General features: G+C 37.9%; 1 long non-coding RNA gene across 2 annotated transcripts in view; it reads left to right on the top strand.

The window, feature by feature from the left end:
- The first annotated feature begins 614 nt into the window (after positions 1 to 614).
- The window catches only part of LOC103147871 (uncharacterized), a 99,558-nt gene continuing 77,090 nt past the window's right edge, over positions 615 to 23,082 (top strand). The window contains exons 1-2 of one of the 2 annotated variants that reach the window (XR_477296.2): positions 615 to 710; positions 3,572 to 3,647. This is a non-coding gene — a long non-coding RNA (uncharacterized LOC103147871). Of the gene's footprint in view, positions 711 to 1,752; positions 1,802 to 3,571; positions 3,648 to 23,082 lie in introns of those variants that run through there. The other variant, XR_001663987.1, reaches the window with a different exon arrangement.

Raw genomic sequence — 23,082 nt, 5'->3', positions numbered from 1 at the left:
TCACTGGTCGTTTTAACTGCAGTACAATCTTTGCTTTTTGTGTTGTTGCCAAAATCTCCAATAAACCAGAGATAGCTGCTACATTTGTCGCAAGTCACTTTTTTGAAAACAAATTGCTGGCGGGGGGTCTGAAAAGTCACTAAATACAGCGACAACGTTGCTAAGTTGGCAACAGTGCTCTCACTTCAAGCTGATGTCGTGTTCTGTTTTGGTTTACGTCTGTCGCTTCTGCAGAGTGCTGCATGTGTGTTGTTTTGAGACACTGACTCTGTACCACCTCATGAAGGTAGCTACTAAGTGTTATTATTCCTACTAGGTTTTAGAAAATACATCTGATCCCAGATTGAAATGTAACCCTCGATTTTGATAGTCTGAAACCACATGACCGAATCGGGAATTATTAATTATTTATTAGTTAAGATAAATAATTAGGCACTTCTGGAGTGGGAACAACATAAACATGTATCTTAATACAATATTATTTCATTCAACATGCTGAAATTCACTAAATGCACCATCCCGCTGAAGGCTTTAGTACAACAGTGCAGTGTTGTAATCTGCACTGTGAGACTCATCTGTTTACTTAACCCTTTATCGCTTCTTTTCTCTTTCAGTCATGCAGTACTTTGTGCTGGCCTATCAACTAAAGTCCTGACGAAAGCACTGAAGTGCGTGGCTGTAAAAAGAGGAAATGTGAAAAGCTTGAAGAGGTAAGCCTCGTCTACATTGCATCTTTGTGAAAGAAGAATTTGTTTAAAATATTTTTGTGTTTTGGCTTTTGGAGCCATGTCGTAAATCATATCTCCTCAAGTAAAAAATAAAAAAATGAAAATACCAGTTAACTAAAGCAAAACAATTTCATTAATTTATTTACTGTATTAAATATTCAAATTTTATAAGTTTGTAAAATTATGTGCAGAATCCAGTCTTACATTTGTGTATTTATAAAAAAATCTAAAATATGGCAGTCAGTTTCTAAAAAAACGCAATCTTTGTCTGCACTTCTACTGTATTAAGGTCAGACTTTGGCTGTACTTGTTTGTAGATAAAAATGACTGGTATGCTTACAGCTTTTGCTACATGACCCACTTTGTATTGAGATGCAGCAGCTATGCGAACAGATGTTTGATATTTTTATTTTTATTTTTTTACAGTCTGCAGGTGGAAGTCAGAAGTCAGTGTTAGTGTATGGATAACAAGCCTTTCTTTTTACACCTTTATAAAAAGGTTTTGACATGTGCATTGGCTACATGATTTTTTTATTGTGCTATGCTGAATAGTGCTTTACTTCCTGTATTATGTATCACAGTTACGTTGGGTTTCAGCTATATTTTAGTTGGCTGCTTGTAAATGAAAAATGTGATATTTTAAATCTAAGGGTGTTAAAGCTTAGTGAAGGAAAATTAAAGGCAACATTGTAATTTACATTGATTGGTATTCCAACCATATATTAACAAGTAATAATAATGCAGCCGTTGCTTCCTAATCTGTCTAGTGGGACGCTTTGAAGAGCCTTCTTACCTGCCTAAATTTGCGAAACTGGATGACGTCTGATGGTTGATGTCCAAGTCTATGATCCAAAGAAACTTTTTCTTATACTTCCAGTTATGTAATGTCACCTCACTCTGCAGCTGGAAGAGCAGTCCATATCAGTTTTATGTGCTAGTAAAAAGCAGAGTTTACGGGTTCATTAACCGTCTGACATCACAAAGTCCGGCTAAGATGGCTGTTTTTTCCCCTGAAATTCTGTCCACTGATGGGAATGTCAACAGCTTTCACATTGTATATGATTCTGGATGACGTAAGTCATATTTCTGCATTCAGAGCTTTTACCAACCTCAAATTATTGTGGTGGGGTTTCTCCCAGTGTTTATGCATCGCTGCATAAACACAATGATTACTTCTATGTAGTTAAGTAGTTCTGCACATGTAATGGTTTTGTAATGGCTGAGTTGGCATATTGCTGTTCACATTAATTTTGTCATACACTTGGAAACAGTGGATCTAGTTGTACTTTCTTCATCAACTACTTCAAAGTAGAAGTCCACCAATATTGTTTTTTTTTTTTTTTCTTCTCAGCCTGATGCCTAAAAATTAGGGTAGCCGGTAAGTTCAGCTTCTGTAAAACTTAAAATGACAGAATTTTGTGTTTGTCTTTGGGTTTGAAACATTTGTGCGCTAGTAGACTAATATTGGCTGACTAAAGCCTCTGCATATGCTGTTCTTTTGACTACTAATACTACTAATACAGTCGCACAGAGAGACTTCTCCCTCGTAGACCACTAATGCCTGCTGCTGTGTCTCCTGTTTGTACTTTTTTTCAATCTGTGCAACCACAGCAACGCTACATTACAACCTTTTAGCCTTCTTCATGTTGCCGACAGGTTCTGTTGAAGCTATTTCTTCATTCTTGTGGTAGGGGTGGGTCTGGATAGCGAAATTGAAGTTAGCATTCCAGAAACGTTTCTAATCACATTTAAGGTATGATTTACCAAGTAATGAAAGCTTTATTAATTTACACAACCCGTTTTTGAAGAAATCATCATTCTATATTGTCTTGGGTTATCTAAAAGTATTAATAACATTTTTTAATTATTTGAAAAAAAAACAAAAAAAAAAAACATTGAAGTCAGTATTGTGGCAAACAATTTTCTTTGTAATATGTTTTTTGTAGTTTTCTTTTTCAGTTGTAGCACATCCAACTCTTGGCCTCTTTACAGTAGTGTGATGGCTCTTTGGAGTCTCCACAAGAGACTGAGAGGGGAGGAGATCATGCAGTAATGACACTGGCTTCCTCCTCAGTGTGGTCTGTGTGGAAGTTTTGTTCATTTTCTCATTTTTCAATTTTGGCATCAACACATGGGAAAACAAACAAACTAAAAGCGTGCCCTGACAACGTTTCCCCTTTTATTGGCAGCTGATACATGAACAAGAGGTTGTCTTGGCTGAAAAAAGGGACCGCTGAGGCGTTTCGGGACCTCCAGACCTTTGTGACCAATGGCATGTCATCCCTCACTTTGTCATGTTTAAGTAAAACCAATCCCCATTCAAAGCAGCATCCATCAGTGTTAGTTGAGAACAATGACAGATTGCCTTTTTGCTGCACTCATAGCATCTGGATCCTTTCTCTACTCCCCTTCTTTCATTTATGCTAAACAGCTTGAATAACAGCTGGGCAATGGGAGTTTACAAGTTAATCAATTGTTTGTTAGGGAGCCACAACATTCCCTATATCCAACCATCTGCAAGTTAATGTTCACTTACCATGCTAATTTTCCCACAGGCAGGATCATATCTATTTATTACATATCAAGAGATCTGTGCACATTTTGGGTTATGAAATACTTGAGACAGAAAAATTTAAGTTTGGTAAATTTATATTTTCCTGGAGGACAGAACTCATTTAAAATTTCCATCCACACTGTCTTTCCAATTCGCTGTCGGTGAAGTCACACACAGTTTTACTTGTAGTGGATTTAAGTAACTGCTGTTATTCTGGCTATTCTCAAAACTATTTTCCTGTCAAAGTGAAGTTCTCTTTGTTTGTTCTCTGTATTTGTGCCTTTGGCAGGGTCTTGGTCTTTTGTTCCTCCCTGCTACTCTTGCGGCTCCACAAGATGACCCAAAACATCACAGGTCTCAGGAAGGTCAGTGACAGGCATTTCCTATCATGCGGTCAGCTTTTTCACAAAACTTTCTTTTTCATACTGTTTACAACAGGAAAGCTGAAAAAAAGCAATCTCCGAATTATTTAGAGATTGACCAGTATGAGATTTTATGGCCAATTTCTGAGCTCTTAAACTATTAAAGCCGATATTATCCAATATTTACACTGTGTTTTGATTTACCTTCAGATAATACAACTTTCTTCACAGACACTACAACGAACTTTTTGACTTACTTTTTTTTCTAAACAACATCAAACAGAATGGTTAACTAACTGCTCCCACCTCAGAAATCACTTTCTCACCAATTACGGGTGGTGTTAGCATTATCTGTGGTGCGGCACATCCACTCATTTAAAGAAATGAAGAATTTTTGGTGTCTGATTTGCCAAATACCACCCAGAGCCAGTCAGGTTTAAAATTGGCTAAATCTCGTCACAAATCTACTGTTCATTCAATTTAACCTTTTACCTGAATATCTAATTAGCATGTAAGATTTGAGCCTTTTATTTCTGCAATAAACTATAAGCTCATGTTCGATGGTTTAAGTAGACGGGTATGAAACAGCTCACAAAGTGGAAGTTGGGCGGGGTAATCTGGAAATATACTGGTACGAAACAAGGCATCGACTTATCAAGAGGTCAGTTGAGCTGGAGACTTCCACGACTTGTGACTTTCTTATGTTGCTTTTTTCAGCATAAGAAAAAAAAGTAAGTAATTTATTTGTAGAGAGAAAAAAAAACAATTCTCATTGAAAACAAAACAAAAAATATTTTTTAATGCACATAAATGCACAAAATAAAATAAGCGCCTTTGTAAAATAAAAGCATCTCATATATGTAATTCCTTTGGCCGTGCTGTCTTGGCAGCCTTGAGCCAGTGCTCAGATAGGGCGCCATTTACAATTGTGCTGTGAGCACTGGTATTCACCTTTCCTCAGCTCAGAAACCACACACTACTTTATTTATAATCCAAGCAACCTTAATGCGTAACTCTTGCTCCGTATTCTTACTCACATCACACAGTGAGGTCACTTGCCTCTGCACCTCCACCGCTGCTCTGGTATTCCAACATGGCTCTAGGACAGCAGCGCGGCACAGCTCGGCTGCTCAAATCACAAAGAGGCCCAGATCAGAGCCGTCCTGGATAGGAGCCAGGATCCTACCCTCGCAAACCTATGCAGCTGGGGGCAGCCTATAATAAGTGGGAGACAATGAGAGCTAGCACACCTCCCACGCTTTGCATGTGGATGTTGGATCCAAATTTAAATTAAATGGTTTTATAAGGTTCTCCATAGAGCATGCTAATTATGAAACAATGTGAAACCTTCGAGGAAGGTTTAACGGACATGCAGAGCGTGCGAAGGTTAAATTTTGAAATTCAGATTTAAGAGAATAGTGTTTTTTTATGTATTCTGGTGTTCTTTTAAAATTTAATTATTGCAACACTAATAAATGGATAGAATATATATTTATATTTTAGTCTTTGACCTTATTTCTTTCTATTTTAGCTTACCAAGCTTGGAGTACTCTGAAAACTGGATACCTAGATTTGTATTTTTCTGCAACAGTCTTTTAAAAAGCATGTACATTTTGTTATGTTTCACATGGAGGAACTAGAGATATTAAAGGCATTTTGCTTTAATGAATAATAATGAACAATTCACTGTGATGTAGATGGTGGTGGTGCTTTAATGGTCCCTTGTAGCCTCTTAAGCCTCTGGTGATAAATCTTACACGGGCTCCCTCCTATAACTAAAACCCAAACCTCATTCAACTTCACATCCATCAGTGTTTGGCTGAAAGCGATGACAAAGCACTTTCAATTACACCAGTAACTGACTCTGGAAACAGTTCATAGCAGGGTCCAGCCTCGAAGACTACGGGGGGAAAAAGAAAAAAAAAAACACAAGGGTGGGGAGAGGGAAAGAATGGCTGGTAGGGCATTTGTTTGACTTGCTCCCAAATAATAAAAAGGGTGGTGTGACTCAGGGGGGACACAAGGGATGCCGCCAGCATCGTGGAGCCAAGGACAATTCACCTATTTTGCGTCCTGTCACCCCTGTAGTCTGATTTATGGTCGGGACATCCTTCCTGCGGCCCGCTCGCCTATCTGCTCAGCTCTGTAAGGATGCTCTGGTGATTAAAGGCTGAAGCATCAAAGCGTCCTCAGTCAGGGCCCTTGTCTAGTACCAGAGGGCCTTGCATTGCTGAATGGGGGGAGTGTGGCTGTCGGGAGGGAGAGCACTGCAGCAGCAGAGGAGAGCCATCCTTAACCCCGAACACCAGAGGAGAGAAGAGCTTTTTCGAGAATCCATCAACTGCGAACGCTTCGTTCCAGATTGTTGCTGTTTTCTTTTTTTTTCTTTTTTTTTCCCTATCCTTCCCCTCATCCCACACACACATTCCAGTTTGTAATTACATTATGTAGAGTGTGTGTTCTCTAAAACTTAACATGGCAGTGTTTAATTGGAGTGATTTTACTCATAATTGCATGATCCTCTCTGCCACTTTTGCCTCCCACTTTGGTTTTAATAAGCGGGCTAATTTCAAAATCCATCTTCAAAATTAATCAGTAAGGCATGCTCAATATCATAGATTTAAAACTGAAATAATTTTAAAAATGTAAGTTTGCTCCCAATAAGGGGGAACTGCAATCAGCAAAAAAAAACAACAAAAAAAAAACAGTATTGACAGCAGCAGAAAATGAGTGATGATGATTTTTTTCCTCCTCATTCTCTTTTTAAAATGCCTTCATTACTTCAATAAAAACAAGGCTGGATCCTCTTGAGTGCCTGATCTTTGAAAGCACCTCTGACTCCAACCCCCCTGATGAAAGGCCTGCACTAACATCAGGAGTCCAGAGCCTTTACTCTCTAACTTCAGGCAATTATGACACAGAGGAGATCTTTGCCTTCTGCACTCCAAAAGTAGAAGAAAAAAGGCATTTCTCTATTTTTTTTTCCACCATGCTTAGTTGTAAAAATAAGCTTGCTCTCCTCAATTGCAGTCACCTCATGCCCTTTGCAATAGTAGCAAGGATGTATCGGAACAAGCCATGGGGCAAAACAAATCACTTGTGATTTACAGAATTATAAAGATTTTAATAGCTGCAACGTTCCTCTCTGAGATTGGTCTTTATTTCCAGGAGTCAAAGTTTCCTGGGTGCCCGAGGCTTTTGAAAAGCAGTAATTGGCCAACAGAGAGACTTAGGATCTCCCTGAGTGATGGTGGGTATTTGTTGCTGTGAACTTGAGGGTATCACTCTAAAGATCACAGGTCTGGCTTCTGAGAGACTGCAGCTTGTCAAGCGCAATTCATTTTGCAGCCCTGAAAGTCAACCACTTTTCCTCACTGCTTTGTCTAAAGTTTTAATCCCTCACCGGAACTTTTTGTTATGTTTTTATCCTGAATGCTAATTAGTTAATACTCTAAATAAATAATAGCTGCAGGTTTATGACTTGATGTCAGATTTAAATGAATTCAGAGTTGTTATGGTGAGGAAAAAAAGTATATATGCTGTACACAAAAACGGCGTTTTCAGTGATAAACATAGGTATTCTAATAAAAATGATTTTTACATCCCTCTGGCTATGATTCAGATTTTTACGAAGCAAACTGTCTGTCTAAATGGAAAAAAAAAAGAAGTCAGGAGCGGCTCCAGAAAGTTGTTTAAGAGCTGGCCAGATGTGGGCCACTGTGTTTTTTTTTCTTAGGCAGTTGTTGAAAGTTTTCAGAGTTTTTAGTGGTTATATTTGCTGTGTTGCTTTGATTGGTGCTGAACATTCTTTAATGCTAAATAAACAAAATAGATAAATAATAAATAAATAAATAAATTCAGTATATTGTGTCTTATACAAGAATGGAATGTAATCTAATGTAAGATTTATTTCAAGATTTTAACTGAAGGCAGACTGAATGGTGGAATTGAAATAAAAAAAGGGTTATATGCATTTTATTTCAGTTAGTTTAAATGTGTTGAAAAGTGGTAATTTCCAGACAATTGCATTTTTTTTGTCCATTTCTTGCTAGTATTGTTCCCTCTATTTGTGTTAGAGGGAAAAAAGGTGGTAAAAAATAGTTTGCTTTAGTATAATTCCTTTAGATTATTAAAAACAGAGATTTTAACAGGAATTCATAGCTTGGTGTTTAACAACAGTTGATTTGATATGTTACAGACAAATGTACTGTCCATGTTTGAAAATAATTTGCAAATTTTTGACCCGTACGAGTGGTTTGCACCACTGTGGGTGATTTGTGAGACATTTTCTTCTTCTCCTCTTTTAAATTCAATCATACAAACTATAATTCATATGGGGGAAATTCTGGCGGAATTCATTCTTATTTTCAGAGAAACAAACTTGACATGCGGGGCTGTCGTTCACAATTTTTCAGCCAACACTGCTAACTAGTTTGCACTGATTTGATAATGATTAACAATAATTGGCAATCAGTGTTACATGATGGGAGCAGTCCGATGCCGAAGTGCTTTTTAAATAATGCACAAAATGCCTTCATACACATCTACACGACAATGCGGGTGATGTTAAAAGCCTGTGCTTTCTGTTAGGAAAACAAGTCTGGCAGTAGCTTAGCTATATTAAGAAAATCCACCAGGGAGGCATAATCGAGTTTGACTCTCTACCGGTGGTCTCCTTGTTAGTGTTGCAGAGTGTCAGAACTGACAGTGCAGGTAGCTCAAATGCCACTTAAGGTTTTAGCTTCAGTGGCTTTTGGAAAGAAGTGACCGTGACCTGTGTAGCCTGAGCCCACATCCCACACCCTTTCTGCCTGACAGCCGCTCAATGGCAAGTGTCTGCCAGCATGCCGAGGGGAACGCTGCCAAGCAGCCGGAGATAGAGATGATTACCACATCCCTTTCTCCCTCCCAGGCTGCTCGCTGAAAACTGATACCTACTAACAAACTGCTGTCAACATGTTAGCGAGGCAGAGAGAGTGAGAGCGGTAGTATGCGCTGAGAGGAGAAAAAAGGGGTAGAAACAGAGATGTGTGGGAGAGTTGGTGTGAAGAGTCCAAACAAGTTGGGATTAATGACATTGAAACAGGTTTTTTTTTCCCTATTTTTTTCTCTGTTTTGAGAGCTAACGCTGTTGTGGCAGACTTGAAGAATGCAATCATCGCCATACGAAGCTGCCTGGTTAGGCAGACACTTACCTACAAAGTGACAATCAAATGATGAATGTCAGGGAATGCAGTCAGGAGGTCACTTGTTTTCAGGCTACTGAACGTGGATCATTTCTTGAGCAAAACTTTCTTTCACTACAGCTTGTATAATTTATGCAGAATAAATGATACATCATCGAGACTGTCTGTGGTGTTATGCTAATTGTTTTTGACCTTTAGCACACTCGCTTCAAACTTGGGTTTTCCTGCTGAGCACAAAGTGAAAGCAGTTCTTCCAAATTTGAGTTGTAAATGTCATTGTTTTTGAATAAATCCCCCACTGTGCCACTTTACTGACAGCCATTTAAAGTTAAATAAAGGAGACAAAAAGAAAGAAAAAAAAATCACAGCTGACATATATTTTTCTAATTGTTGCAAAGGACAAGAGGCAGCACAGAATAGCTTGAATCGCTGGTAATGAGAATATCACCATGCTAATTACAAAAGATTTTGATTGTCTGATTTTCACCAGAAGGCCTATTTTAGCTATCCTTAATACACATTTGTTTTTGAAAATTGGGAATGACAATTATGGTAATTTGTGTCCCGACATTAAATACTTTTGTCAACGACAAAAAAAATAGCAAATGTTAAGTAAGACATGCAGATTTTGAGGAAAAAAATTATATATATATATATATATATATATATATGCTAAGTAGGAAATTAAGATTTTTAGCTTGAATGAGCTCAATCTTTGTTTAGATGTGCATTCTAATCAGAATTTGTGAATGCAGGTTAAAATACTCACAGCTGGGTATAGTTTGTGTTTTAGTTTTTGCTTATGTTGACAAAATGTTGATTATCTAGAGTTGTATTCAGCCATCCTGAAGAAAGACTATACAGAAATCTTTTCAGACTAACAAGAAAGCCAAGAAAAAAACAAAAAAACAAAAAAACAAAACAAAGAGTCAACCGTGGGACATTCTGGAACTTTGTTGAGCCACAAGATAAGTATTTCTCCAAAAATCAATTTTCAAGAAGACTTGATGGAAACAAACCTAAGTGCTAGTTTGAAACAACCCCATAAGGCTTCTAGGGAAACCACCAAGCCTAAGAAGCACTTTATTAGCCAGCAGGGCGAGCTGGAAGTGGGGGGTCAGGAGGACCGGCCCTATCATTGACTGGGGTTGGAGGATGCATCCACAGCTGCACTTTCTCTAAATTTCTAAGAGTAAATATGCACCTTTTGAAGTGGGGGGTGCCTAGAAGCACTACTCTGCACAGATTGTGTGGGTTTCTGTGTGGAGCTGTAGTTACGGGAAAGATCAATGGACAGGGCATTAGGGGGCAGGTAGTGGGGGAGAGAGCACACTACAGTGTCCAGCCCTCCAGCCTGCAGAACAACTCAGCAGCTCTGAGATGGCCAGAATTATCGAGCCAAGACCTGTTTTATTCTGTCTATTTTGTGAAAATCTCTTGCACCGTGAGCTTTGAATGTAGTTTTTTTTGTTTGTTTTGTTTCTTCTTATCAGTATTTTAGAAAAAATCCCTGTAGTTTTGATTATTTAACATACACTATTAAACATTACACGATAGCTATTTATTATCCAATAACTTAGTAACTCTTTTTTTTTGTCTGTTGGTTCGAATTGTAAAGCATACGTTATTTTTAAATATTGAAATCTTTTTTTAAACAACAACAACAACAAAAAACATTTAATATTTTTGACTGGAACAGTGTTGGCAGTGTAATTACTGGCTGGGAAAAGCCATGGCCCGGGCGGTGAAAGCATGGAAAAACCCATATCCTGCTCATTCTGCGGCTGAATATGTGGGCTTGTGGCTGGCTTTAAGTGCATTAGGCTTGTGCTGAACACACAGCTTTCATATTGTGGTTTGTAAAGACTATGGCAAAGCCTTCTGGGCCAGCCACACTTCCAGATGAGGCTAATCTGCTTGTGGTTAGCAGAATGATAAGCAAGCAAAGGTTTTTTTTTTTTTTTTTTAAGCTTTTGCCCGTGTGTCTGAATAAGCTTCGAATTCAGCTTAGCATTAAAATAAGGACTGATTTAGGGAAAAAAAAATATTGCTGCAATTGTACATTCAAAATTAAATTAAAACAGGCTCTTCTATTATGAAATTATTGGCAGTTATGCTGAAAGAGTTCAGTGCTGTTTTTCGGATAAGGATGACAGGACAATATTATCATCCCCTAACAGTGTCAAACGCGCAGCTCCTCTGCAGTCACAGGTGTCGTCGTGGGTTTGCCTCCGCCAGGCTCGGAGATCTAGCCAGAGAGAGTTAGCATTTACAACCCCTGTCACACTCCACAAAACACCGTGTCACTCAAGTACAGCCCGCGTGGCAGCTCTGGCATTAATGGAGACGTTGACATCTTCCGACAGAGTGTTTATCTAATACTAATGCTAAGCAACCGGAGCCAGTCGCCCCCACACACTGAGCCGTCCAACCCCGCCGCAGTCCAAGGTGTCTGCCTGTCACGCTAGTTTCCTCATTCATCCAGAGACTCTTTGGATTCATAACAATACTGTTTCTGCCTCCCTGTGTCAATTTTTTTTTTCCTCTTTTTTTTTCTCTCCTTATCATTCAGTCAGTCATCGTTCCATCGTCTGCAAGACAGTCCTACGGCATTGCAGGTGATGAAGACAAACTTGAGTCAATTACTGACATATTGTGCGATGCTTCACTTGTGAATGCTGGCTTGAGTATTTTTCTCAGGGATACCAACAAAAGTTGTTTACATGTTTCCTTGCTGTTCTCAAGGGCTTCATTTGCCTGTGAGTCTAATTTTTACCAGAAGTATCTTTTAAAAAGTTGAATATGTGCTGCCAATGTAAGTACGTTTCAAAAATAACATTTGGATTATACTTATATTTTAGGTCATAGTATGTTAGATATTAGACTTTCTCAGCCCAATAATAATTTCAGGTTTTCTTTATGTTTGAACTGACTTATTCTTATTTTTCATTTTCTATGAAATATGTAACACATAAAGAAGAAACAATGTGCTGCAGAATCACTGAAAGAGTTCTGAGTTCTATAAAAAGTGAGGAATGGTCATGGTTGGTGATTTTAATCACATTGCTGCCAAATTTAAAATAGTCATCTCAAGCAAATGTAAGACATTGAGGACTAATCCATATGCTGCTATTGAGATTCCAAATCAGTTAAAATTCAGCTCAGATTAGTCTTTATGCCTGAGTACCTTTTTCTACCAGGCGTTTTCCTTCTACTCAATGTTCTGCTAATATGCTTAGATAAAGCATTTTGTGAACAGCTATCTCCTTTAGCAATGACCTTTTGTGACTTTTGTGACTTTTGTGACTTGCCATGCATGCGTAGAGTTGTCAGATCAAGAATCAAACTTTTTTTTTTTACTTAGCCTTTTTCTTAAGTGTTATTTTTTTGAGAAACCAATTAAACTGTTCATCCTTGACGCATACTCATCAAAATTAGTATGAAAGGATCTTAAAATTAGTTTTTAAAATGAGTTGCTAGAAAGAATTAACTTTGATTATATTCTGCTTTATTGAAATGAACTTGTAAAATGGAATCAAAGTTTGTCACAGATTTTAAATGTTAAATTTGATTTCTTGTGGAAAGTAAGGGAATGTAATGTCAGACAATATTTTAACAGCAGGAAGAATGTCTTTGGAGACTTGTGTAACACTTTGTATACAATCTGCAAAGAGCCACAAAACATTTCTATATGTTGCTATGTGTATCAGACACTGATGATGGGTTCAGAAAGTTTATGGAGCTATCTTTAGAGGATTGATTTCCTATACTGCCATGGAGTTGGCTGCATTTATATTCTATGCCTGTGGCTCTGTGACCCCTGGTTCTCCTTTGATGTGGCAGGCAGAAGCACAAACCAGGATGAGGCAGAGAGAGTGAAGGCTGAGGGATAGCAATAGGTGAAGCAATCTACAATGGAACCTGAGGGGGGAGGAAGAAATCTTTCTTCAGGTGCAGCTTTCTAAGACAGATGAGACGATGGAAAGACCGAGTATGCAGAGAGTCATGAGAACCAATGAAGCCATCATCTGACAGATCTGCGAGGGTATGCATTGGTGGGCGCAGAGAAGATGCTAGGAATGGAGGCTAGGGGGGATCGGGTGAGCGTAGTGGGTTGGGAGAGGGCATGACAGTGGTGCGAGCTGATAGAGACGTCAGCACCGCTTCAGTAATCTCTCGACGGCTGGCCGCAGCGAGGGGCCATCGAGGGGCCCGCAAGAGTAGAGGCGTGATAGAGTAGACCACCCCGACAACACTAGCAGGGGGCCTGGCAGTACGGAAAAATCAAAGGAGGAAGAAGTAATTTTTGAGAAATTACAGAAATCTCCATGGAAATTAGCATGAAACACTTTCTAATCTCTTGCTTTTCACCGCAGACGATAGGGGTCAGCGCTTCAAGTTCCACTGCCCTTGCTTTCTCTTCCTCGCTCGCCCCCATCCCTAATTTCATTATTCCCTCTTGATTTTTTTTTTATCTCTCCTGCTTCTTATGTGTACTCATTTTACAGCCTGCCACTCTGAAAGAGCCCCTCCCCTCTGTTCATATTCTTCAACCATTCATTTGCTTGAACCTCCTTTCATTGACCACAATTAAACGTTTAGATTTCAAAAGCGAATCAAGGGAGAGCCAAGCCTTGCCCTCAGAGTGACACAGGATCAAGCTGTTGGGTGCTCCGGAGCCTCAGATGGGGTGAATCCCCCAAGATGTGTCCTCTGCACTCTTCCTTTCGTTCATGTGCTGTCTGTCAGAGCTTAGGAGGCTGGTCAAATGAATGGGTGGAGTGAGGCACCCCTAGTCGTGACCGTGTGCTTATTGATAATCAGCCGCATTTACAGCAACACAATGACTCCCTGAGACATAATTCTTCTCACAACCACAAAGCCCGCTCTGTTTCAATATTACCCAGAGAAGACTTACCTTAAGAGAGTATTTTGTAAGTTTTCAGATCTTTGTTGGTGTTTAGTTTTGGTTTGATTTGCGTCGCAACCCTATATTATAAATTTGATTGCGAGCACAAGTTGTTGGATTAACCTGTTTTGGTGTTTGAACACAAAGAAAGGAGTTTGCGCCAAGAGTTTGGCATGTAAATCTATTTTCGCACTTCTTGTTAATATAATTAGTTATGTTTACATCTTCCAAATATAGCATAGAACCTCTAAAGTGGGGAAGTTATGTTTTTCCTGTTTTTTGTTTTTTTTATTTGCCTCCATGGCAACATGGAGTGTGCTCCTCGTTCAGGGCTTTGGTCATTTTTTTAAGCGGTTGTACAAAACAAGGCTGCCCCAGCTTTATTCAAACACCTGCACATTTTGTGCTATGCACATTTTTTTCTTCCTCTTTTGTTCATTTCAAGGACAGAATATTAAAAATGCTTTTGAAAAATAATATTTAAAAAAATCACATTCCTTCAAAAGAAAATAATCAAGTATAAAAACAATCTTAAACATAATCAAGTAATGAAAACAAAACATTTTATTAATTTAAAAAGCATCCAGGAAAACAAAATGTGCCAAAATTCCAAGACATTGAGACTCCCACAAAACAAAGGAACAAAATAAAATAAAAAAATACCTTAAGCCGCTGTTTAGTTCTTTTATACTCTAATACAGTACTACCGATAAACCAATGTTTATTCAGTTACATTTGTTTTTGTAATTTCTGCAAAAAAGTGACAAATGTGACATGACCATTTATTTCATTTTTTTGCAATATATATTTTAAAATACAAAAGAAATGTACATACATGCATTTCAACCTTTGAACATATTTTATAATTATATTTTTTAAATTCTAAATATATTGAAATATTTAAAGCTACATTACGAATATTTTTAAATTATGGAAGTATGTTGTAGTATTCTTAATTTATCTTTCAATCTTGGGAACCTTGCATTCACAAAGTCCTCTCACTTCAAAGCATATTTGGCGTATTAAACTAAGTTGCACACAAAATCCTTCACCAGATTTAGCAGACAAAAAAAAAAGAAATGAAGAGTTTTACGTAAGAGTTTTACGTCTCATATAAGTGCTGTTTGATTAGTATTGTTAGTGTGTGTGTGCTGATTCATGCAGAGTAGCTTCTGTCTAACTTTGGTGGAGACTTAATTAGAGTGCTTGCAGACTTTGACACCGCAGTGACAAGCAGTGGAAACGTGTGTAAGCTATAGAAACCTTTCTGACCTCTAGTTAAACCCGCTCTCCTCCTCTAATAGTTTGCCCTCTAATTAAGCTCCAAAGTTGAATTGTCTAGTTGTTTCTTTAAAACTGCACACATGCAGTTCTGCTAATTGCATCTTTGTAGAAAATGACAGTATTCTCTGAAATTGTAGTGTATAATATTATCTCACATATTAGAAATCCAAGGAATTATGATGATGAGGAAGAGAAACATTTTTCAGTGTAAGCTTTAAAGTTTTTGAACATCTGAAACTGGACAAAGGTAATGAATAAAATAACCAATTATGTGATTTTAATCAACAATCAAATACTGGGAGCAAGTATAATTTTTTGTGAAAGAACGGCTGTTGTTTTCTGATGGGATATAATAAGAAAATCAAATGTGTTGAGCTTGTAAACTGTTTTAACCCAGAAGACATTTGGCATGGACCAGAGTGAACCTGCTCCCAGTTGCGGTTCTGCCAGCAATAGATAGATGGCACTGCATGCAAGGTAGAGCAAAGGGCCCGAGACTCCTCTCAACCAGTTTCAGGGTCTTAGTCTCATTATCTGTCTGAAAATTAACCTGTCAATTTATCAATCAACGCCATCTCCAGTGTTTTTTTTTTTGTTTGTTTTTTTCTTTTTTGCCTCCTGTTTGTCGAATAGTGCTACAACAACGCCAGACATGCAGATAACCAGGAGCTATGTATTTGTTAGTGTAGTGAATGAGTGCATTATCACTTAAATGACTTCTATGAATCACAATTCTGCTTGGGGGTTGATAAGCAGCAAATGCACACGCAGTTTTATTTTAAAGTATGTAAACTGTTTATGTATTCTTTTATGTGCCAGGGAAATGATGTCGGGGCTGGATGGACTATTTTCCTGCTTTGTTGAATACGTTTTTTTTAAGTCCCATACCAGGTTGTGGAGAGATTGCATGCAAGGAGAATTCTGAAGTTTACTATGGGTAGCACCACAAAAAAAAAAAAAAAAGCTGTTTAATTTTAAAGCGGAAACTTGAATTTAATAAAAAAAAAAAGAGAGATTTAAATTTTTTGTATGAATAATAAAACATATGGAACAATTTATGTTACTAGAATAGAAATATCAATGTTATGACTATTACTATCAATTACTATTACTACTACTGCTAATATACTACTAATAAAGAATTTTGTAGTAAAAAGCAATTTTGCTTTAATCAAATCTTATATCAATGATTATCATTATCCAACATTTCTATTTATATCAACATAAATAATTAAAATGTGTAGTAAAATAATACGTAATTTTAATAATAGTATTACAATTTATAACACTGATATTAAAAATACCTATTCAATAATTATATCAATTGCTATAATAATAATAATAATAGTTATTATTATTATTATAATTATAATTATAATAATAAATACATAATTTTAAAAATATATACAATCAATTCATACTGTATTGGGTGTAATTATGGCTTCTTTACCTTCAGTTACTTTAAGTAAAGGGTAGCCTTTATTTGTGTAATAGATAAAAACATAATACATAACATTATATATGTCAGCATCTTGTATTCAAAATTAAAGTTGGATGCTCTTCATAGAGAACGGAACTTCTAATTCTTCATGGTTGACTTTGGACTTAATAAAACAAGTACTCGGAGAAATATCATAAAGGGAGGTGGATTTAAATATGTGTTTGCATTCTCAGCTTGCTGCACAGCCATAATAAGAGCCGGGACATGTCTTTATCTCTAAATGGGTTTTAATGTGATAAACTAAACTAGACCCTTTAAAAAAAATCCCCATCAAGTGCGACTGCAGGCGGTTTTATTCTTCTCCTGTGCCGCTCTCGGGTTATTAGCTACTACATGACTGGATCGGATGCAAAATGGAAGGGTGTGAACAGAACCAGATAGGGCTCGTGAATAGCGGGAGGGGATTTTTCTTTTTCCAATTGTTGTTATTTGCAAAGGGCCTCATTGTGTAGAGACGTGCCGGAGAGAGGAGGTGGCGCTAGCGAGGAAAACGAGAGGAGAGTATGTTAAAACGCTGACAAAAACAAAACGAGAGAAAAAGCAACACAACATCTGGTAATTTGTTTTTAGCGAGCTTAGCCTAATGATGTAAGCAGATTACTTTCCAACAGGGTGGAAAAAAGGGGAGTAAGGTTTTCTGTTCTTTTTTTTGTGTCCCTTAATGGCTTTGCCCCATTACCGGCCGAGACAGAAGCCACCACCGCACTGCACAGCTAGTTCATGGCGCTTACTTTATTCATGCTTTCCTCCACCATTTGATAATTCACACACTCAAGAACTGGATTCTGAGCAGATCAGAAAATTGCTTGGCACACAGTGGGGGCTCGGGGTTTGTTTTGGAGCCTATTTTAGTGCCTTGAAAGTGGGAAACTCTGTGATTATTGGAGGTGGGATGTAAGCCACGCAGTGCTGTGTGGGGTGCTCGCAGGGCCTGTTTTTTGCTCCCCTTCTCCTCAGAGAGCAGAGATCAGTGGTATGCCCAGATTGAAAGGGAGGGCAGGAACCTGGCGTGATGAAGGACACTGGCTCTCAGTCAATGTGTGGAGGAGACCGGAGGATGAAACACACCATTAAGGCCAATTTAGAGTGTTGCTCTAAATTTCAGCAGGACTGATCGATCCTGACAGTAGGGCATCGTACCGCCTGCCAGATCACTTAAACCACTGCCCCTTGTCTCACGTTGCTTAATGTCATGTCATTGGCTATCTCTCTCAGTCCAACAATGGGCTTCTGGATTTCATTTCAATTACTACTTGTAGAATTACCTTTTTATTCTTACACATCAGTAATCAATGCGGATTTTGATAATGTCATAATGCAATTTCAGCATTACATTATGTTCTCTTTCCCCCCTCTGTTCTTAATCCAAAGTGAAATCCTTTGAGACTGGCTGTCCTGTTGGTTTATTGATTTTCCTCCTATGCTCACTGAACATTGGACAGAAACTTAAGAGCCAAGGTAGAAAACAGACCATACCTTGCTTAAAGGTTTAGGCATCAGACATGCAGTCATAATAATACCCATCTATATGAATTTTTCATTTTTTCTGATCAGTATTTGATTGCTTAGTGTAGCTTTTTTAACAAAAGTATAAAATATGTTGGGAAAAACTTTTAAAATCAGGAATTGTGCTGTAGAAAATTCAAGAATGAGTAAGAATAAGCAATAAAAAATAAGCACTGACTCAAGCGCCTACTGTAGTGCATTATGTTACAGGCATACCTAAGAAAATGCATTCTCTTGCCTATACATCTAAAAGTCTATATTGTGATATAAGATGCATATTATCAGAGCGCCACTATCTGCCGGCGATGTGCTGACATTTTATATGCCATCTATTTATTAGTTGGGATGTTCATTGAGGCAGCTCAGGTTAAGTATCTTGCTCAGAGTCTGACTGCAGTTATTGAACCTGTAGCCCTCCTGTCCCAAGTTCAGTTCCCTAACCACAACCAGTTTGCCCCTTCGAAGGATGAGGTCTCAGCACAAGTGCTGCAATGTATACCACACAGACAGTGATCTATTCTGCAGCTGATATCATGTTGCAGCATGTCACTGACTGATGTTACCTGTATCCCGCGTGATGATTAGATCCATGACTGTGCCTACTGTTCCCCTTATAAAATCGGTTCCTTTCTTTTAACCCTCAGCGTGCCAAACCAGTTATCAGAGTGGGAATGGGGGGAAATAACAATCATGTGCACGTGTAAGGGAGGAAGAAGTTATTTTAAGGACATCATGTCTCAGATTTGTGGCGACATTCCACCCTTGACAAATGTTCTTCATCTGAGTTGGTGACAAGCCCCAGTTTATAACCAGATTACTGGCAAGAATATAAATTATGTAAGTCACAGTGCTGTGAGACATCTGCTAAGCAGATTCATATGTGATGAAAACATAATGTAATAAAATAAGGGAGGTAACACTGAAGATTTATTGTATTGTAAGTATCCTTCCTCTGCTTTATTGCAGCCCTCCAGCTATTCCCTGAACTATATATGGTATATAAACTCTGATCTCCAGATGAGCATAACTCTGAAAAATGTTCTATTTATATATATAATAAACTTTTGCTGTAGTTTTTAGGCTGGTCAAAATATGTTTTGTCCTGTGTTTTGTTTATTTATTTGTTTGTTTTTATGTAATTTTTCTTTGTGTATGAAGTTGTTTGTTCCTGGAGTTTGATTGTAATTTATAAATTTCACTACCTTTGAATTAATTACTTAAATTTTGACAAAAAAAAAAAAAAAAAAACATTCTTAAAAATAACCAGGAATTTTTATGTTAGATTTGTGAGGTGGACTGAAGATAGCTTTTGACAAACAAATTATTTTGCGCATGGATTATTTTTACAAATGCATTTGTCATATAGAAAAGTTGTAGTACTTGTATGTTTGGGGTTTGGTTCATACTAAAAGCTAGCAGTCCATTGTACCCTTAATGATTTTGCCTGGTGCTTGTCTTCAGGGGCTGTCTGCACCACCAGCTGAGGCGTTAATACAAATATAGCAGATAATTTGTGAACTAACCTGGTTTTAAGTGGCTTTCTACAAAAGTGTGACTGCCAGGTGGAGAAACAAGCAAAAAGTAATTAGGTATTTGCTGTGGCAGAAATGCCCTGAGAATTTTTTTTTTTGTTTGTTTTATCTTTCAAGTTTTTCTATGACTCTTATATATAACGATTTTTTTAAATGTCATTTATTTATTTGATACTATTGTAGTGGCAAGCTACAGTCATAATGTAAAATATAAGACACTAATTCTCAACAAAAAGAACATCTTATATAAACTCATTAGCTTTAGCTTCTCCTTATAAAGAAATACCAGGGCAATTGATAAAGCATAAACTCCACCTTCGCTGCTTCTCCATTTTGTAATCACAGACAGTTTGGCAGCACAGCGTAATTAGTTTGCACGCCAGATTTCCCATGAGTCCCAGCTCAAAGCCAATCCCTTTCTCATCAGTGGTCCAGAGACTAAACACCTACTTTATCTGGTTCCCTCAAGGCTGTCCATCCATGGGGAGTGAGGGTGCCCTTAAAAACATTTCAGCAAGGGCTCCAATGCCTCAGGCTGATATGGGTGAAACTTCAGATGGCAGATGGCATGGGGAAGGAAACGGACTATATCTTTTAGGTAGAACTGCCAAACAAAAGTGGAACATCATATCCCTGGGCCTTGCTTCCTACGGCGGAGATTAAAGCATAAAATATGTGTTTAGCAGAGCCACGACTGTCTTCATTTCAACTGGAAGTGCACATGATCAAAGGGTCTGATGTGTGGAGGCATGCCGCAGGGCATTTTAATGTTTTCACTAGCTCACCATAACCAAGTAAAAGTTTTACAGCTTGTCCAAATGCCATTATTAATAAATGGGAATTGTGAATTCGTAAAAAGTAGGTTAGTCTGTTGATGCACTGTTTATTGGAATCATCTGCTGTACTCACAAAAAAAAAGTAATGAAGCCTTTATTCTTCTGTATTTATGTACAGTCTTATTTATTTCACGCTCAGCGTTGCAGATATTTGTAGATGTGCATACATCTGAATAACCACCGCTAGTCAACAAGAAGTGATCGGGCAGATTTTAATACCACTGGGCCCATCTGGGAGAAGGACCCTTTTCATTTAGCATACTTGGCTGCTTGTTGCCTCACCATAATGGGCATGCTGAACGAGCTCTGAAGCAATAGCCAATTAAATGCCTTGAAGGGGATGCCTCGAGGCCCTGCATGAAAGGCTTCAGGTGTGAAATGCTTGTTTTTCAAGAGTGCTGCAAATGTTGGCTGCTTTCAAGTTTGCTATTGCCCTGCTGGCTTCCCCTCGCAGCCCACCCCGGCAGCCCTTCTCATGTGGAGGAGGGTAGAGGTTAGAGGTGATGGGCAAGAGAAGACCACTTAAGTACAATTTTCTATTCAGCGTTCCAAACCTGTGCACTCTCATGTTTTTCACCGCTGTCTCGTAACAGCGAGCAGAGTTTCAGATGATGCAGACAATAGCTTTTTAGCGCACAATGGAGAGAAGAGGAGAAGCTGAAGGGCAGACTGGGTGGGGGGGGTGATATGGATGGGACGGAAAGTCTGTGCATGAATCCAAACCAGACACTGCAGTGTTTCGGGTTATGGCAGGGTTGGTTGGTGAGGGAGCTTAAAAGGAGATGGATTGTTTGCTAATTGTAGTCATTTCTGACCAGAACATGATAGTTCAATGACTACTTTGATGTGTTATTGAATATAGCAGAAACTTCAAATATAGTGCCTTACAAAAGTATTAATTCCCATTAAAGTTTTTCAGTATTTTGCCACATATGACAAAAACTTATTATTTCTTAAGAATTTTATGTCATTGACTGTCCCAAAGCAGATCATAACTGCAAAAATCCGGCTTGCGTTTAACCCAACTTAAATGCAGCTGTTTTGTGAAACTGTTAGAAGGCTACTTGATAAAATGGGAAATAATAATATAGTACAGTACTATACTAATACTAATACTACACCCTATACTATAGGGTTCCTGTTGATTTTTTTTTTAGCTACAGAGATCCACAGCACATGTGGTGTAATATGTTGAGGACAATTGTATTATTCGTGCATTCAACAAATTTGGCCTTCATTGAAGAATGACAATTAAAAATCCATTGTTGAAAGAAAGCTACAAGAAGTCCTATTTACAGATTGAGAATGCAGTAAACATGTGGTTAGATGGACTAACATTGCACATTACCTTGAACACACCATACCTACCATGAAACATACCGATGGCAGCTTCATAATATGGTGATGCTTTTTTTTTTTTTTTTTTTTTTATCAAGAAAATAGAAACTGGTTATTGTTCATATGACAATTGAAAGGGCTAAAATTAAATACAGGACAGTCTTGGAAAATAACTGTAAAAGGAAGCAAAACTTGAGACTGCGGTGGAATTTCACCAATAAGATAAGAACCCTAAACTACAGCAAGAGAGACAATGGTCAAAGATGAGATCCAATTGACTGTGCTAAACTTCTGATTTCTAACTCTGCTTGAAAATTTTCAATCTCTTGATCTTCAAAGCTAGTAGAGACATATCCCAAAACACCTGAATGTGTACTACAATGTGTAATGCAAAGTGCTAACATAGGGTGACATATGCATGCAAAACTTTTCAGATTTCTATTCATAAAAGAACATATCTGTTTCCATTTACCTCACAATTTAGCACAATTCTGTGTTGGTCTATTTCAGAAAGTTTCAATAAAATACATTGAGGTTTGTGTTTTCTGTGAGACAAGTGTGAAAATGTTAAAGGGGAATCAATACAGATACAGTGCATTGTATCATTGCAACAAAGATATGTTTTGAAGTATACTTTTTAGCCGTTAAAAAACAAGACAATAATGTGTAATGAAGTGCAGTTGAATTATATATTTTCCCCAATGTGCATATGGTTCATAAGACTAAGATTTGTATTTTAAGTCAGCCACTGTCTGAAATCAAGCATTTATTCAGAATGTTTGATTGCAGCTTTTTAGTTTTGATTTTAACAATATGTAGATTTTTTTTATTATTTTATTTTAGAACTCTGAATAGTAGCATTAAAGGATGCATGCAGGCACTAAGAGCAAATAAACACTGGGGGTATTAATCTTATTAGGATCATACATCACCATTGTGTCAGGTGAGGAGACAAATGAATGGGCCCCTGTTTATCTGAGCCTTGGTCTGTGGTTTACCGAGCCATTGCTCAGGATACCATATTGCCACTAATAAATTGGTTAAGTCTGAGCAGAGTGATTGTAATGAAGTTAAGGGACTGCTCTTCCCTGTGCTCTCGCCACTGCAGGCCAGACATTCCTGCTTCTTGCTCTTTATCTGTCCAGATTGGGAGAGGCCTTTCGATAAGATGAAGAGAGGAGAAATCAAAATTAATGGAGTCCATTAAAAACCTAATGCATCAACTGCTTGATGAAGTGATTAATACACAGCTTGGGATTGTGATTGATTAAAGCCTTTAATCAAACTGTAAAAAATAGGACTATTGGCAACAGAGCATAGCTGTCCTCTACATGGCTAAATGTAAA

This window comes from Poecilia formosa, unplaced genomic scaffold, assembly GCF_000485575.1.
Source record: "Poecilia formosa unplaced genomic scaffold, Poecilia_formosa-5.1.2 Scaffold191, whole genome shotgun sequence".
NCBI classification, from domain to species: Eukaryota; Metazoa; Chordata; class Actinopteri; order Cyprinodontiformes; family Poeciliidae; genus Poecilia; species Poecilia formosa.
Note: the sequence above shows the minus strand (reverse complement) of the source record. Positions and strands in the feature narration are given on the sequence as shown.